This window comes from Bubalus kerabau, chromosome 7 (assembly GCF_029407905.1).
Source record: "Bubalus kerabau isolate K-KA32 ecotype Philippines breed swamp buffalo chromosome 7, PCC_UOA_SB_1v2, whole genome shotgun sequence".
Taxonomy (NCBI): Eukaryota; Metazoa; Chordata; class Mammalia; order Artiodactyla; family Bovidae; genus Bubalus; species Bubalus kerabau.
This window is the reverse complement of record NC_073630.1, coordinates 37,701,826-37,717,105: the sequence shown is the minus strand read 5'-3', so window position 1 is coordinate 37,717,105 and position 15,280 is coordinate 37,701,826. Positions and strand designations below refer to the sequence as shown.

Sequence of the window (15,280 nt, the reverse complement as noted above, 5' to 3'; positions counted from 1 at the left end):
ATACTTTAGTTTTATTGAAGCAGCAGAGAATGATGTTGGAAGGTAAGTGTAATTTTTGCTGTGTTCTAGAAATCATATGTAAGAAGGACAGAAGTTGAATACAAGATTACAGTGATATGATAAATCAACATCCAGTCAGAGAGGTTCAGACAAAGATGTAGCCTCTTAAACCTAAAAGAGGGGTAGCAGGAGTGGAGAGTGAAGAAAAGCAGAAAAATTTGGGGGCGTCACATTGGAAGACCATGTTGATGATTGTATGAATGATATTTGTAATACTTTGATGTTTGACTCTGTTGCTGAAACTTGGCCTCTGTTCACTGGTGTCTAATGGAAACATGGAGACATAATTTTGGGTGAAGTAGAAAAGAGTAGCTATTATTGCTTTGCCAGGCAAAGAGGTCCAGAGGGGGTTAATGCCTTCAAGACTGTGTGACCCACCCTGGAATGGGTAGTGAGGATTTTTATAGTCTTCAAAGAGCAGGGTGTGATCAGCTCCTGGACAATTCTTGGATTGGTTGGCATCAAGGTGAAATTTTCAAGCATCATCAACCTTCTGGTTTCAACCAGTCTACAGTTTACACTCTTGCTGTCAGCAGTTTTTATCTGGTTAGGGGTCTGCTTCCTGGAAAAAAACAGTTCAGGAGTCAGGCCTTTATTTGTATCTTTCAGGGAACTGGGAGTTCTGTGATTTTGCCATGTGGCAGAATTATAGTCTAAATTGTTCCCAGTTCCCAGTCCAACAGCTATTCTTTGTTTCTACATCTTGACATTTCCCAGTCACTAACTCTGGAACCAGTATTTTACTTCAAAAGACAAGGACACAGGGTCTTGTCCACCGTTTCAACTGAAGAAAACAGCTCCTGAACCTCAGACCAGACTTTTCCAGTGCCTCTCACCTGGGCCCTATGAAAAGGAAGCCCAGGTGTTCCCTCTTTAGCATGAATAGACAATTCAAGTCAGCCTATCTCCTGCCTCCCAGCCCTGCCCCCATAATAAAAGCCTCAACCCAGCCAACTTTCCTGGCTCCCTCCAGCCTTCTCTGGCCTGTTGGTGACTGCTCTGCTTATTCCAGAGACCTCCACTATGTAAGCTATAAATCTTTTCATACTTTCTTGGTGTGTGTGTGTGTATCATCTGCCTCGATGCTCAAGCCAACTTTTGGGTGAAGGGTTCTCCAGTTTTTGCAAAGGCACAAAATTGTTGCAGAGACTTTAACCAAGAAACTTCCAGATTTTTAGTGTAGGTTACTAGATATTTATGCTTTGTTTGATTCTTTAAAAAAAAAAAAAAAAGAAGTGAAAGGGGCTAGAATCATAGTGAAGCTCTTCAGGGTTCCTAATTTTTCACTTTTTATGCCTGTTGAATTTAAGTTTCAATTGTGTAGTCCATTTTTGGCTTTGAAATTCAGGATAGAAGATAACAGTCAAGATCACTTTAATATAAGAAATAGCTGAAAGCATGAGAAAGTTCAGAGTCAGCCAGGAAAAAAAAATTCTTTTTGTACTAAAAGAATGGAATCATTCATAATTCATAAAGTTTAGCTTTTTCTTTTAAATTGTCTTCATGGATATAGTGGAAGCAAGTTACTTACTTTTACCTATTAAATTGAAATGAAAATGCCATTGAGCATTAAATTTGAATAACTAATCTTAACAACAGATGAGGTCTCTCATTTTACATATCTATATAGCCACTTCTCAAGTTTTTTTTTTTTTTTTTGTTAAGTGTTTTAACTTCAGAACTAAACTAGCAGCTTACAACATATGTACTTATTATAAATATTCCTTTGTACTTAAAATGTTTTAATATTATGGATTATACAGAACTAAATACTGGTTTTCTCACAAATCCGTGTAAAAATTGGTGGTGGTGGTTTAGTCGCTAGGCTATGTCTGACTGTTTGGGACCCCATGGACTGTAGCCTGCCAGGCTCCTCTGTCCATGGGATTCTTCAGGCAAGAATACTGGAGTGAGTTGCCATTTCCGTCTCCAGGGATCTTCCAGACCCAGAGATTGAACCAAGTCTCCTGCTTTGCAGGCAGATTCTTTACCCACTGCCGCAAGGGAAGCCTGCATCCATTGTTGAATGAATACAGTAAGAAAAAACAGAATCTTTGAGGTTATATTCCACTTTAGGCAATGCTGAGCACTTATTTCACCAAACCATATTACAAGGTGGGAAAGAAAATACAAAAATGAGGATAAAGTTTCTCCCCTGATATTGCATTGCTGTGTAGACTGAAAATGTTCGAAATACAGAGCCCTTCTCTATATTGAGTGAACCTCTGTTCAGATTATTTTGTTCTTCCTTATTCTTTCAGTCACTTAAAAGTATTTGGTTTTAATTACCTTCTTTTTCAAAAGCAATTCTACATCTGAGTATGTCGTCTTTAGATAGTACTATGCCGCTGTTCATTTGATTAACTCAGTTCTATTCTCTGATTAACTTATTCAGATGGATGGGTAATTAAATTTCTTTCGGCAGTAAGGTCATTTCAGTAAACATGGGGAGCACACAGCAACCTGAAATTAACATATTTTTAATTACTTTTGATGAACAGTTCTAAAAAATATGAAAATGTAAAATTAAACGGTATACCCAGGTAAAAGAATTACTTTTAAACTTAGTTCCATTCCTGTCAATTATAAAAATATTAAGATCTTAATTATAATTAAATGACAAGCACTTTTCCTGTATTTAATGTTAACCCTCATATTTATCTTTTTTACTTACATGAAAAAGTCTTGAAGTCAGAGAATTAGACTACTTATTCTTTTATTAAAGTTAAACTTTTATTAAACTTTATTTTATTTTTAACTTTACAATATTGTATTGATTTTGCCCTACATCAACATGAATCTGCCACAGGTATACACGTGCTCCAAAGTTAAACTTTAATAACCCATTGCCTCTTTTTAAAATCTGAAATATTTAGAATCAACTTTTTATAAATATATGTATAGAAATGAAGCTAGTTGATTTTGATCAGATTCCTACACAATTCCAGGTGAAAAATATTCTCCCACTGAAACAATCCATATCTAAGTCAATACTCACTATCATATATGAAAGTGGTACTTGAGTTCAATTACAGAAGATGTTTCTGTTACTCAGAGTAAATGAACAGAGTTAGTGTACCAATTGCTCTCCTGAGAAGTTGGCACATATATCTTGTCTGAACAGGTTTTGAAAATACCCTGAAAACAACTTTAGAGAACATTGTATACTTTAACTAAAATCATCTGGCAGTGTAGGTCATCATAATAGGATCACATAAAGGGAAAAGCATAATAAAAATGTGATTTTAAATACAGTGTATAGACTTTATTCTGGTTAGTTTTTCCTGGGAGAGGCCTTTCTGGGGAGAACAGAGTGTTCTCGTTTCAAAACCATGCCTTTTCTCAGCTACGTGTTGTAAGCTCAGCAGATATTCTGTAAAGTTCACTGTGAGAACCTGGTGGAGCTCATGAAGGTAGGTCTCTTGAAGTCATGGGAGGCTTCCAGTGACTGGGTACCCTTGGCGTTTTTAACTCCAAATCTCCCATGCTGGCCAGCAACATTTTTTTATTCCCATTCTGTCTTTCCTTATCCTAGTGCTAGTTATCCCCAGGAGGAATAGACTCTCAAAATGAACATTGGAAAAAATTACCCCTGTACTTCTAGCAGAATATCAAAGACTCTGTTTTGAAATACATTAGAATGCTCTGGTCTCCTTAGCAAGACCTGTGCTCAAAAATTAATTTACCAGAGCCTAACCTTCCTCGGTAGTATCAAAGTCTAACTGATATGGGGAAAGGAAATTACCAAACCCTAGCCCACTGTATCCATGCACTGTCCCACTTAAGGAATGTTGGCTTAATAAAAGATGCACAACATGAGAGTTTCAAGTAAAGTTTTATTTAGGGCAAATGAGGACTGCAGCCCAGGAGACTGCACCTCAGATAGCTCTGATAAACTACTCCAAGTAAGTCGGGGGGATGGTCAGTATATACGAGAATTTGGTGAACAGGAAATACATGCAATCAAGCACATATTTTTCCAGGTTTCTGGTTGTCTTGTTGCCGGGAGCTGGCGAGAGACATTCCACTCGTGACAAAGGTCATGAGGAAGGAGGCTCGGCATACGCAAAGGCGGGATCGAGCCTTGGGAGTGCCCCCGGATATTCTCGAGCATCTACCCCCAAAAAAACAGAGTCTGCCTACTTTATTGCCTTGTGCTCTCACCTTTGACTTTACTGGGGGCTGTCCCCCACCACCATCTCGCTCTCTCTGTCAAAGAGCTAACTTACAGCTCCAATTAATAAAGTTCCTGGGCAATTAGGAGTGTTTAAATCCAAACCCCTCAGATGGCTCTCTAACTCGCCTGACAAGTTTGCCCAGACACCTACAGCTATGCATACGATTATTTATAGTCTCCCAGCCTCAAGAGGCATAGGAAGCTTAAGATATTCAAATAACTTAGAGCCTCTCAGAGAGTTAGAAACTGTCAGAATAAAACTAGTAAAAGATTTCATTGATGAGCCAATGTTTGTTGCCAAGTTTCCACATCCCCTGAATTGTGTCCTTGAATATGTATTAATTAATAGTTGGTATGTAGAAAAAATAAGTAGTGGCCTTGGTGTTAGTAACTTTAGACCCTTAAGGTAATAAATTCTTTCCTTCGTAAACCCATTACAACTCCGCCCTATAGGAAGGCAATTTTATCTTCGAAAGATGGCGCCAAACCTTAAAATAATTACTCTTAGAGAAAATAAGTCTTTGTTGATAAGTCCTTGTCAAAAAATGTTAATAGGCCTTCTGGCCAGAAGATGATGTAAGTCACCTAAACCATTTGTATACGATAAATTTGCAGGAAAGAAACCCTGGTTTTTGATAAGCATCAAAGACTGCAGACTTTGCATCCCCTATTATCCTCTATGTGTAACTTAGGGTATAAAAGCCCCTGTTAAAAATAAAGTTATGGGCCTTGCTCACCAACGCTTGGTCTCCCCATGTCATTCTTCCCTTTAACTTCCAGCTGAGTCTCCATCTGAAGTGCAGAACCCACCATGCTTACTAATTATGCCTGGGCTTCTAAGATCTGACCGGGGAGGCCTCAGTGTCTCCTCTCCTTCGGGAGAACGGAAGGACGCCTGCGGCCTACGTAAGTGGTGCAAACTTCTTGTCTTGAAGTTTTATTGGTCTCCCGCAGAAACCAAGCTACTCAGCTTCTTTTCTCCACTGAATTTTCCTACTGAGCTATCCTTATTCTATTATTCTTTATATCTCTGAATAAATAAATAAATAAATAGGTCGCCTACTCCGTCTCCCCTTCGAATACCCTGGATCAGCTGGGGCTGGACCTCGGCATCTTGTGAAGCTTTTGCTAGTCACAAGGAACCATCATCACCATTAAATATTTTAGTATTCTTCTAGATATGGGGAGGTATAAGAATTGGGCTCATAAAATCAACTCCTGAAACTACCTAAATTATCTGGAGAACTGTCCTGTCAGTTCTCCCACCTCCTCTGAGCACAGAGTGCCTCATTTCTGCTCTCCACTCTGAACTCATTTTAGGAAGTGTTGAAAATCAGCAGCTGCATCAGTGCATGATTTATTTAATCCTGGTAGAGGTAGTTAGCAAGTGCCAATTTGTAGTTGCCAAAAAAAAGGCTAAAAAAAATACTTATGGCTCAGAGTCCAGAGACAGAGTCTCAATAAAAGACTGATATTTAATCACATTTTTATATATATGAAATAAATGATCTAGAGGATGGAACGAGGGAATTAGGATTATTTATCACTGAAATATATTCTCACTACTCATGAATTAGTATCCTATAATTTGAATTGCATCAGATGTAAGTGTATATTGCAAACTCAAGGGCAACCACTAAAAAAAAAAAAAAGTGTCTTTTGCTTTTCTTTTTAAATTACTGATATACTAAGAAATTTCCAGGAAAAATATCAATAATCTCAGATGTGCAGATGACACCACCCTTATGGCAGAAATTGAAGAGGAACTAAAAAGCCTTTTGATGAAAGTGAAAGAAGAGAGTGAAAAAGTTGGCTTAAAGCTCAACATTCAGAAAACGAAGATCATGGCATCTGGTCCCATCACTTCATGGCAAATAGATGGGGAAACAATGTAAACAGTGGCAGACTTTATTTTGGGGGGCTCCAAAATCACTACAGATGGTGATTGCATCCATGAAATTAAAAGACATTTACTCCTTGGAAGAAAAGTTATGACCAACCTAAATAGCATATTGAAAAGCAGAGACATTACTTTGCCAACAAAGTTCCATCTAGTCAAGGCTCTGGTTTTTCCAGTGATCATGTATGGATGTGAAGAAAGCTGAGCACTGAAGAATTGATGCTTTTGAACTGTGGTGTTGGAGAAGACTCTTGAGAGTCCCTGGGACTGAAAGGAGATCCAACCAGTCCATTCTAAAGGAGATCAGCCCTGGGATTTCTTTGGAGGGACTGGTGCTAAAGCTGAAACTCCAGGACTTTGGCCACCTCATGCGAAGAGTTGACTCATTGGAAAAGACTCTGATGCTGGGAGGGATTGGGGGCAAGAGGAGAAGGGGAGGAGAGAGGATGAGATGGCTGGATGTCATCACTGACTCGATGGACATGAGTTTGAATGAACTTTTGGAGTTGGTGATGGACAGGGAGGCCTGGCGTGCTGCAATTCATGGGGTCGCAAAGAGTCGGACACAACTGAGCAACTGAAATAGAACTATACTAAGAAATAAAGAATACAATCATAAAATACTTGAAGCCACAAAAGGAAGAAAGAATAAAGTCAAATACATGAACTCTTAAGTAGTTAGAATAGGAAAAAAGAGTCCAAGATAGTGGTGGCTAAATGACAAAGAAAGGAAAAAGCCCGTGAAAATAGAACAGAAGAAGGTCCAAGAACCGGACTGAGAACCTCAGGTGAAACAAACAGCCCTCCTGGCTAGCCAAATATACATAGGGCAAGCTCAGGGGGAGGAAAAAAATATATATATATAAAGAGGAACCAAAAATTGAGCCTATCTCTTCTCTTTCCTTCTTTTTAGTAGGCCCACCCTCATGCCTTGAGGATGTATTTTTCCTTTGCTTGCCAAATAAAACTGAGCTGTAACTGAGCTGGAACATTGTTCCAACGTTTAAACTGAGCTGTAACCAAGCCATAACACTGGTCTGCCATTGAAACTGAGCTGTAATACAGCATTAACGCTGGTCCAGCACTTCAAATTTTTGCTGCAGCGAGACAGAACTGAGGAAATTACACACTTCTCTGACATCTCTGGTGCCATTTCTCGGTTTTAACCTGGCTGAAACAACCTTGGCTTGGTCCCCGTGAGGTGGAGGCCAAACACATAAGAGGCCCAACTTTGTGAAAGGACCCACAGTGGAAGCTGAATATGAAGAAAACCCAGCGCAGTGGAAGTGCCAAGAAGCCCAGTGTGCTGAAAACTGGGACAAACTTGTGCTAAACACACTTGGCAGAAAGCTCTCACAGCTCAGTCTCAGATTCCATAAGACCTACTGTTAAGGTAGGAGGTCCTCACCCCTATGGCTGGAAGGATATATGGCTAAACATCTTAATTCCTTTACAGTGTCTCATGTCTTGTTTCCTCGAACCCCCCGAGAACAGGCAAGCAGCAGTGGGTGCAGTTGAGGGACTCTGGCAGGGGCTTCTTCCCAGTGTGTCCTATCTGCTATGCCTTAGTGGCTGTTGCCCAAGTGGGTGAGGGTCCTTCTGTCCTTAATCTTCTTTGTGCCAAGGATCAGGCCAATGAAAACTGTGAGCACAGGTCAGGTATTTAGCAGATTTTCCAGCAGGTTATGAAGGGGATTCCTAGGCATGTTTGTCCCACTTCTTTTTTCTCCCATCTTTCAGCTCCTCTCTCCACCCAAGCCACTGATTAAAAAGTATTGGGCAGGTCATCATCTTTCCATTTCCCAAAGTTGTGTTTGAAACTATTTACATAAGATTAGGACTGAAACTTAAATGGCAGGTACTCTGTGCTATGCTTAGTCACACAGTTATATTTGACTGGACCTTAAGCCCGGCCAAAACCCAGAATGACAGGTCTTAGGACTTAATGAAGCTCAAGCTCTTGATGTCTCATTGCAAAAAAAATCAGTGAGAGACGCAGATATAGGTAAGAGGTGGATTTGTTCGGAATTAGAAGCCATGTCTAAGGAGCGGCGGCTGCGCAGGCACAAAAGGGCCTAGAGGAGCTACTCCACGTTCAAGGTCAGGAGGGGGGGCCTTAAGGAGATACCCCTTGTCCAATGTAAGGAGCAGCAGCTGCACTTTGCTGGACCAGCCATGAGGAGATACAAACGTTCAAGGTAAGAGAAACCCAAGTAAGATGGTAGGTGTTGAGAGGGCATCAGAGGGCAGACACATTGAAACCATAATCACAGAAAACTAGTCAATCTGATCACATGGACCATAGCCTTGTCTAATTCAATGAAACTAAACCATGCTGTGTGGGGCCAGCCAAGATGGGTGGGTCATGGTGGAGAGGTCTGACAGAATGTGGTCCACTGGAGAAGGGAATGGCAAACCACTTCAGTACCCCTGCCTTGAGAACCTCATGAACAGTATGAAAAGGCAAAATGATAGGATACTGAAAGAGAAACTCCCCAGGTCAGTAGGTGCCCAATGTGCTACTGGAGATCAGTGGAGAAATAACTCCAGAAAGAATGAAGGGATGGAGCCAAAGCAAAAACAATACCCAGTTGTGGATTTGACTGGTGATAGAAGCAAGGTCTGATGCTGTAAAGAGCAATATTGCATAGGAACCTGGAATGTTAGGTCCATAAATCAAGGCAAATTGGAAGTGGTCAAACAGGAGATGGCAAGAGTGAACGTCGACATTCTAAGAATTAGCGAACTAAATGGACTGGAATGGGTGAATTTAACTCAGATGACCATTATATCTACTACTGTGAGCAGGAATCCCTTAAAAGAAATGGAGTAGCCTACCAGGGTCCAGCCCCGGCAGGATCCAGGGATTCCCTCAGGAGGACAGCATCGACGAATAGGGAAATAAAAGGGGAGAGAAAGAAGCTTGATCTTCCTTGGTTTACAAAGAAAGCCAATAAAGCTCCTGACACACAACTTGCTCTGTTCATGGAGGCTGCAGGCGCCCTCTGGGTGGGGGGAGGACGCAGGATGCCCTCTTCCTGGTGAAGATGCAGGGTACCTTCCTGATCAGCTCTTAGAAGCCCAGGCAAAAAAGTGAACTCAGAGACCCCTGTGTTCCAAGTAGTCATCCTGAAAGAAGAATAGAGAGAGAAAAAGAGAGAAAAGGAAAAATGAATGACACGGGGAGACCAAGCTTGGTGAGCAAGTCCTGCAACTTTATTTTCAAAAGGAGCTTTTACACCCTCAGTTGTACATAGATGAGAATGTAGGGTGCAGAGTGATGCAGGGTCAGCAACTCTGACCCTTGTCGAGACCAGACTTTCTTTCTGCAAACCTATCGTATACAAAAGCTTTAGGTGATTTACATTATCTTCTGGCTAGGAGGCCTGTTAACATTTTATGACTCTTTGTTCTGATAAAGGTTAGTCAACCAGAAAACTTATTTTATCTAAAAGTAATTTTTCTAAAGTTTGGCGCCACTCTCTGAAAGCACTAGATAAAGTTGCATTCCTATAGGGCAAAGGTGCAGTGGGCTGTAGCAAGGAAAGAATTTATTACCTCAAGGGTCTAAAGTTGTTAGCACCAAGGCCACTACTTATTTTTCTATATACCAACTATATTAATTAATATACTCCCAGGGATACAGTGGGTAAGGGATATGGAAACTTGGCAGCAAGCATTGGCTCAACAATGAAATCCTTCACCAGTTCTATTCTAATAATTTTTAACTCCTCAAAAGGCTCTATATTGTTAGAATGTTTTAAGCTTCCCGTGCCTCTCACGGTTGGGAGGCTGTAAACAATCACATGCATAGCTGTAAGAGTCAGGATAAACCTGTCAGGCAAGTTAGAAAGCCATCTGAGGGGTCTGAATTAAAACAATCCTATTGTTCTCAGGAGACTTATTAAATAGAGTTCCTAGCTGATTTCCTTCAGAGAAAGGTGGTCGGGGATAGTCCCCCATTAATGTCAGAGGAATTGGTGAAAGTCATAAAATAGTAAGACAGACAGATTCTGGTTTTGGGGTAGATGTTTGAGCAGATCCAGGGGATCCCTCAAGTCCTGATTTGCCTTTGCCTGAAGGTCCTCTCTACATGACCTTTGTAATGGGTGGGATCTCCCGTGCTGGCTCCCGGCAGTAGCCATCATGGTCCACAAAAGAGTCCAAAATACAGTATTTGGATACAATATCAAAAATGACACAATGATCTCTGTTCGTTTCCGAGGCAAACCATTCAATATCACGGTAATCCAAGCCTATGCCCCAATCAGTAACGCTGAGGAAGCTGAAGTTGAATGGTTCTATGAAGACCTACAAGACCTTTTAGAACTAACAGCCAAAAAAGATGTCCTTTTTATTATAGGGGACTGGAATGCAAAAGTAGGAAGTCAAGAAACACCTGGGGTACAGGCAAATTTGGCCTTAGAACATGGAATGAAGCAGGGCAAAGGCTCATATACTTTTGCCAAGAGAATTCGCTGGTCATAGCAAACAGCCTCTTCCAACAACACAAGAGAAGACTCTACAAATGGACATCACCAGACGGTCAACACCAAAATCAGATTGATTACATTCTTTGCAGCCAAATATGGAGAAGCTCTATACAGTAAGCAAAAACAAGATCGGGAGCTGACTGTGGCTCTGATCATGAACTCTTTATTTCCAAATTCAGGATTAAATTGAAGAAAGTAGGGAAAGCAACTAGACTATTCAGGTATGATCTAAATCAAATCCCTTATGATTATACAGTAGATGTGAGAAATCGATTTAAGGGACTAGATCTGATAGAGTGCCTGATGAACTATGGACGGAGGTTTGTGACATTGTACAGGAGACAAGGATCAAGACATCCCCATGGAAAATAAATGCAAAAAAGCAAAATGGCTGCCTTACAAATAGCTGTGAAAAGAAGAGAAGCGAAAAGCAAAGGAGAAAAGGAAAGATATAAGCATGTGAATGCAGATTTCCAACGAATAGCAAGGAGAGATATGAAAGCCTTCCTCAGTGATCAGTGCAAATAAATAGAGGAAATCAACAGAATGGGAAAGACTAGAGATCTCTTCAAGAAAATTAGAGATACCAAGGGAACATTTCATGCAAAGATGGGCTCGATAAAGGACAGAAATGGTATGAACCTAACAGAAGCAGAAGATATTAAGAGGAGGTGGCAAGAATACACAGAAGATCTGTACAAAAAAGATCTTCACGACCAAGATAATCATGATGGTGTGATCACTTACCTAGAGCCAGACATCCTGGAATGTGAAGTCAAGTGGGCCTTAGAAAGCATCACTACGAACAAAGCTAGTAGAGGTGATGGAATCCAGTTGAGCTATTTCAAATCCTGAAAGATGATGCTGTGAAAGTGCTGCAATCAATATGCCAGCAAATTTGGAAAACTCAGCAGTGGCCACAGGACTTGAAAAGGTCAGTTTTCATTCCAATCCTAAAGAAAGGCAATACCAAAGAATGCTCAAACTACCACACAATTGCATTCATTTCACACTCTAGTAAAGTAATGCTCAAAATTCTCCAAGCCAGGCTTCAGCAATATGTGAACCATGGGCTTCCAGATGCTCAAGCTGGTTACAGAAAAGGTAGAGGAACCAGAGATCAAATTGCCAACATCTGCTGGATCATTGAAAAACTAAGAGAGTTCCAGAAAAAAATATATATTTCTGCTTTATTTTCTATACCAAAGCCTTTGATGATGTGGATCACATAAACTGTGGACAATTCTGAAAGAGATGGGAATACCAGACCACCTGACCAGCCTCGTGAGAAACCTAAATGCAGGTCAGGAAGCAACAGTTAGAATTGGACATGGAACAACAGACTGGTTCCAAATAGGAAAAGGAGTACATCAAGGCTGTATATTGTCACCCTGCTTATTTAACTTCTATGCAGAGTACATCATGAGAAACACTGGGCTGGAAGAAGCACAAGCTAGAATCAAGATTGCTGGGAGAAATATCAATAACCTCAGATACACAGATGACACCACCCTTATGGCAGAAAGTGAAGAGGAACTCAAAAGCCTCTTGATGAAAGTGAAAGAGAAGAGTGAAAAAGTTGACTTAAAGCTCAACATTCAGAAAACTAAGATCATGGCATCTGGTCCCATCATTCATGGCAAACCGATGGGGAAGCAGTGGAAACAGTGGCTGCCTTTATTTTGGGGGGCTCCAAAATCACTACAGATAGTGACTGTAGCCATGAAATTAAAAGATGCTTACTCCTTGGAAAGAAAGTGATGACCAACCTAGATAGCATTTTGAAAAGCAGAGACATTACTTTGCCAACAAAGGTCTGTCTAGTCAAGGCTATGGTTTTTCCAGTGGTCATGTATGGATGTGAGAGTTAGACTGTGAAGGAAGCTGAGGACCCACGAATCAATGCTTTTGAACTGTACTGTTGGAGAATACTCTTGAGAGTCCCTTGGACTGCAAAGAGTTCAATCCTGTCCATTCTAAAGGAAATCAGTCCTGGGTGTTCATTGGAAGGACTGATGCTAAAGCTGAAACTCCAATACTTTGTCCACCTGATGGAAGAGTTGACTCATTGGAAAAGACCCTGATGCTGGGAGGGATTGGGGGCAGGAGGAGAAGGTGACAACAGAGGATGAGATTACTGGATGGCATCACTGACTTGATGGACATGAGTCTTAATGAACTCTGCGAATTGGTGATGGATAGGGAGGCCTGCTGTGCTGCGATCCATGGGGCACAAAGAGTCAGACACGACTGAGCGACTGAACTGAACTGACACTTCATAGGGTGTGGCCCATTGCAGAGGGAAAGTGCTCAGGCCATAGAATGTGGTGTCGTTAGTTTTCATGATCTGGGTGATTTCATATGCTAATGAGTGGGAGGATCATTTCAACAATTGGGGAACCACCCACTCCTCAGTCTTTTGATGGTGCCTTGAAGCTGTAATGGCACCTCTCGGTGTGTCACTTAGTTTGCAGGTTGAGCATCAAGGTTTACTTGAATTTTACTTGTCATCTGGCACCCATTTGATATTAATGGGTTTATGGTATGCCCTTGAGCTATGTCATTCTTTCAAAGGTTGTGCCCTGCTTCCTTCGCTCCAGTCTCATGCTTTTTTCTGAGCCCCATCCAGGCCCACAATGTTGCCTCTATAATCTGCTGGAGGGACAACCAGAAAATAGCTGGCTTTTAGCAGGGAAACGCTGTATAATATCCAATCTCTCTAGATATTCAGGCCTTCATCTTCCATGTTTCCTAAAACATGTGCAACAGCAGCATCTCTCAATGAACCTGCTAGGGTGGGTGACAGGCACACAATGCCTACTAAAAGTCCATCTGTTGGTGGCATCCCTTCAAGGGCAATTGGGCTTTCAGGGATAATGTTTGCCATTTTGAGATTTAGCCCTGCAGGCCATTTGGGCCCAAACCCTTACCACCTTTCCCCTAAAGTTACAAACATACCCCAGGATCAGATCTCCACTCCACTTTTATGGAACATCTGGTTTATTGCCTCTTATCAATATGTTCTTCAACCACTTACCAACTCCTACAACCAGGATCCTGCCCCCTTGTAGGTAACATCATTCCACCCCAGTTATTATTAAAATACTCTTAATGCCCCTAACTGGAGAAGACAATGGCACCCCACTCCAGTACTCTTGCCTGGAAAATCCCATAGACGGAGGACTCTGGTGGGCTGCAGTCCATGGGGTCGCTAAGAGTCGGACATGACTGAGCGACTTCACTTTCACTTTTCACTTTCTTGCATTGGAGAAGGAAATGGCAACCCACTCCAGTGTTCTTGCCTGGAGAATCCCAGGGACAGGGGAGCCTGGTGGGCTGGCGTCTATGGGGTCACACAGAGTCGGACACAACTGAAGTGACTTAGCAGCAGCAGCAGCAATGCCCCTAACAGGACCAGATAACCCACTTCTTTGTCATTACTTCTGCTATTACCTAAAATGGGCCTAGGACAATGAAATGCTTACCATTGAAAACACCCTAAACTGCTCTTATGGAGGAGTAGAGGAAATCAGTGACTTACATTCCCTCCGAGCAATAAGAGAATAAGGCTTATAGCTGCTTCACCAAGTTCCCCAGTCTCAGGGCACAGGCTTATATTGCTTTGTATCATGATATCTATTTCCATCCACAGTGGACAAACTGACAATGAGTTAAGATTACAACCCCTTAATCTTACTCAGCACTGGTCAGGCTGGAGACCTTCGGGATGCCCAACTGTAGTCTAGAGGTCCCAGGAGGTCGACCTACCCTGACCTGCCTAGGGATCTGGTCCCTGGAAGATTGTCACACCTCAGCCTGCTCAGGAATCCACAGCCCAGGGTCCTAGGAGGTTGACCTGCCTCCACCTGCCTAGGATCTTGTCCTTGGGTGGTTGTCATCCCTTAATTTTCTCTGGGATCCACCAGTCCAGGGGTCCCAGGAGGTCAACATGCCTCAACCTGCCCAGGGACCCAATTCTTGGGAGGCTAATATGCCGCAACCTGCCTGGGAATCCGATCTCCAGGAGTCTGTCATGCCTCAGCCTGCCTGGGGATCTTCACCCTGAACCTGGACTCCAAGCTCTCAGGTTGCAACAGTACTGGGTAGGATAAGCTTAAGAAAGACTCATCCCTAAGGAAGTCTGCCCACAAAAATAGGAAGCCTATTACTTATGGGACTGTGCCCAGGTCTCAGCAGTAACTCAGGAGCCTAATGAGAACACCATTGACTTTCTGAAAAGGCTAAAAGAGGCCCTCCAAAAGTTTACCAATCTGGGCTTAGACTCTTATGAGGGAGAGGTGATTTTAAAAGACAAATTCCTGTTCTAATGTGCATCAGACATCAGGATAAAGCTAACAACTACAGCAGCAGGACCCTATTGCCTCTTTAGATGAGATGATCTAGACAGCCACCAATAATTTTTATAACAGAGAACAAGAGAAGGAGGCCAAGGCTCAGGAAAGGGAGAAAAGGAAAGAGACAAGGCATGCCTAGATCCTGGCTGCCCTCCTGGGAAGCCCTATGGCAAACCCCGAGTCCTTGAAGGACAAGGCACCAGGCAAATGCCTAATCTGTAGACAGGGGGGACATTGGGCCAAAGAGTGTCCAAACCATGACTAGTCTCCTAAAATGGCTTACTACAAATGCCAT

General features: G+C 41.9%; 1 long non-coding RNA gene across 1 annotated transcript; it reads left to right on the top strand.

Annotated features, from left to right (window-relative positions):
• The first annotated feature begins 82 nt into the window (after positions 1–82).
• Positions 83–12,448, top strand: LOC129657652 (uncharacterized). The gene is made up of 3 exons (XR_008716947.1): positions 83–1,085; positions 5,018–5,143; positions 10,220–12,448. It is a non-coding gene; the product is annotated as an uncharacterized LOC129657652 (long non-coding RNA).
• Positions 12,449–15,280: the final 2,832 nt, after the last annotated feature.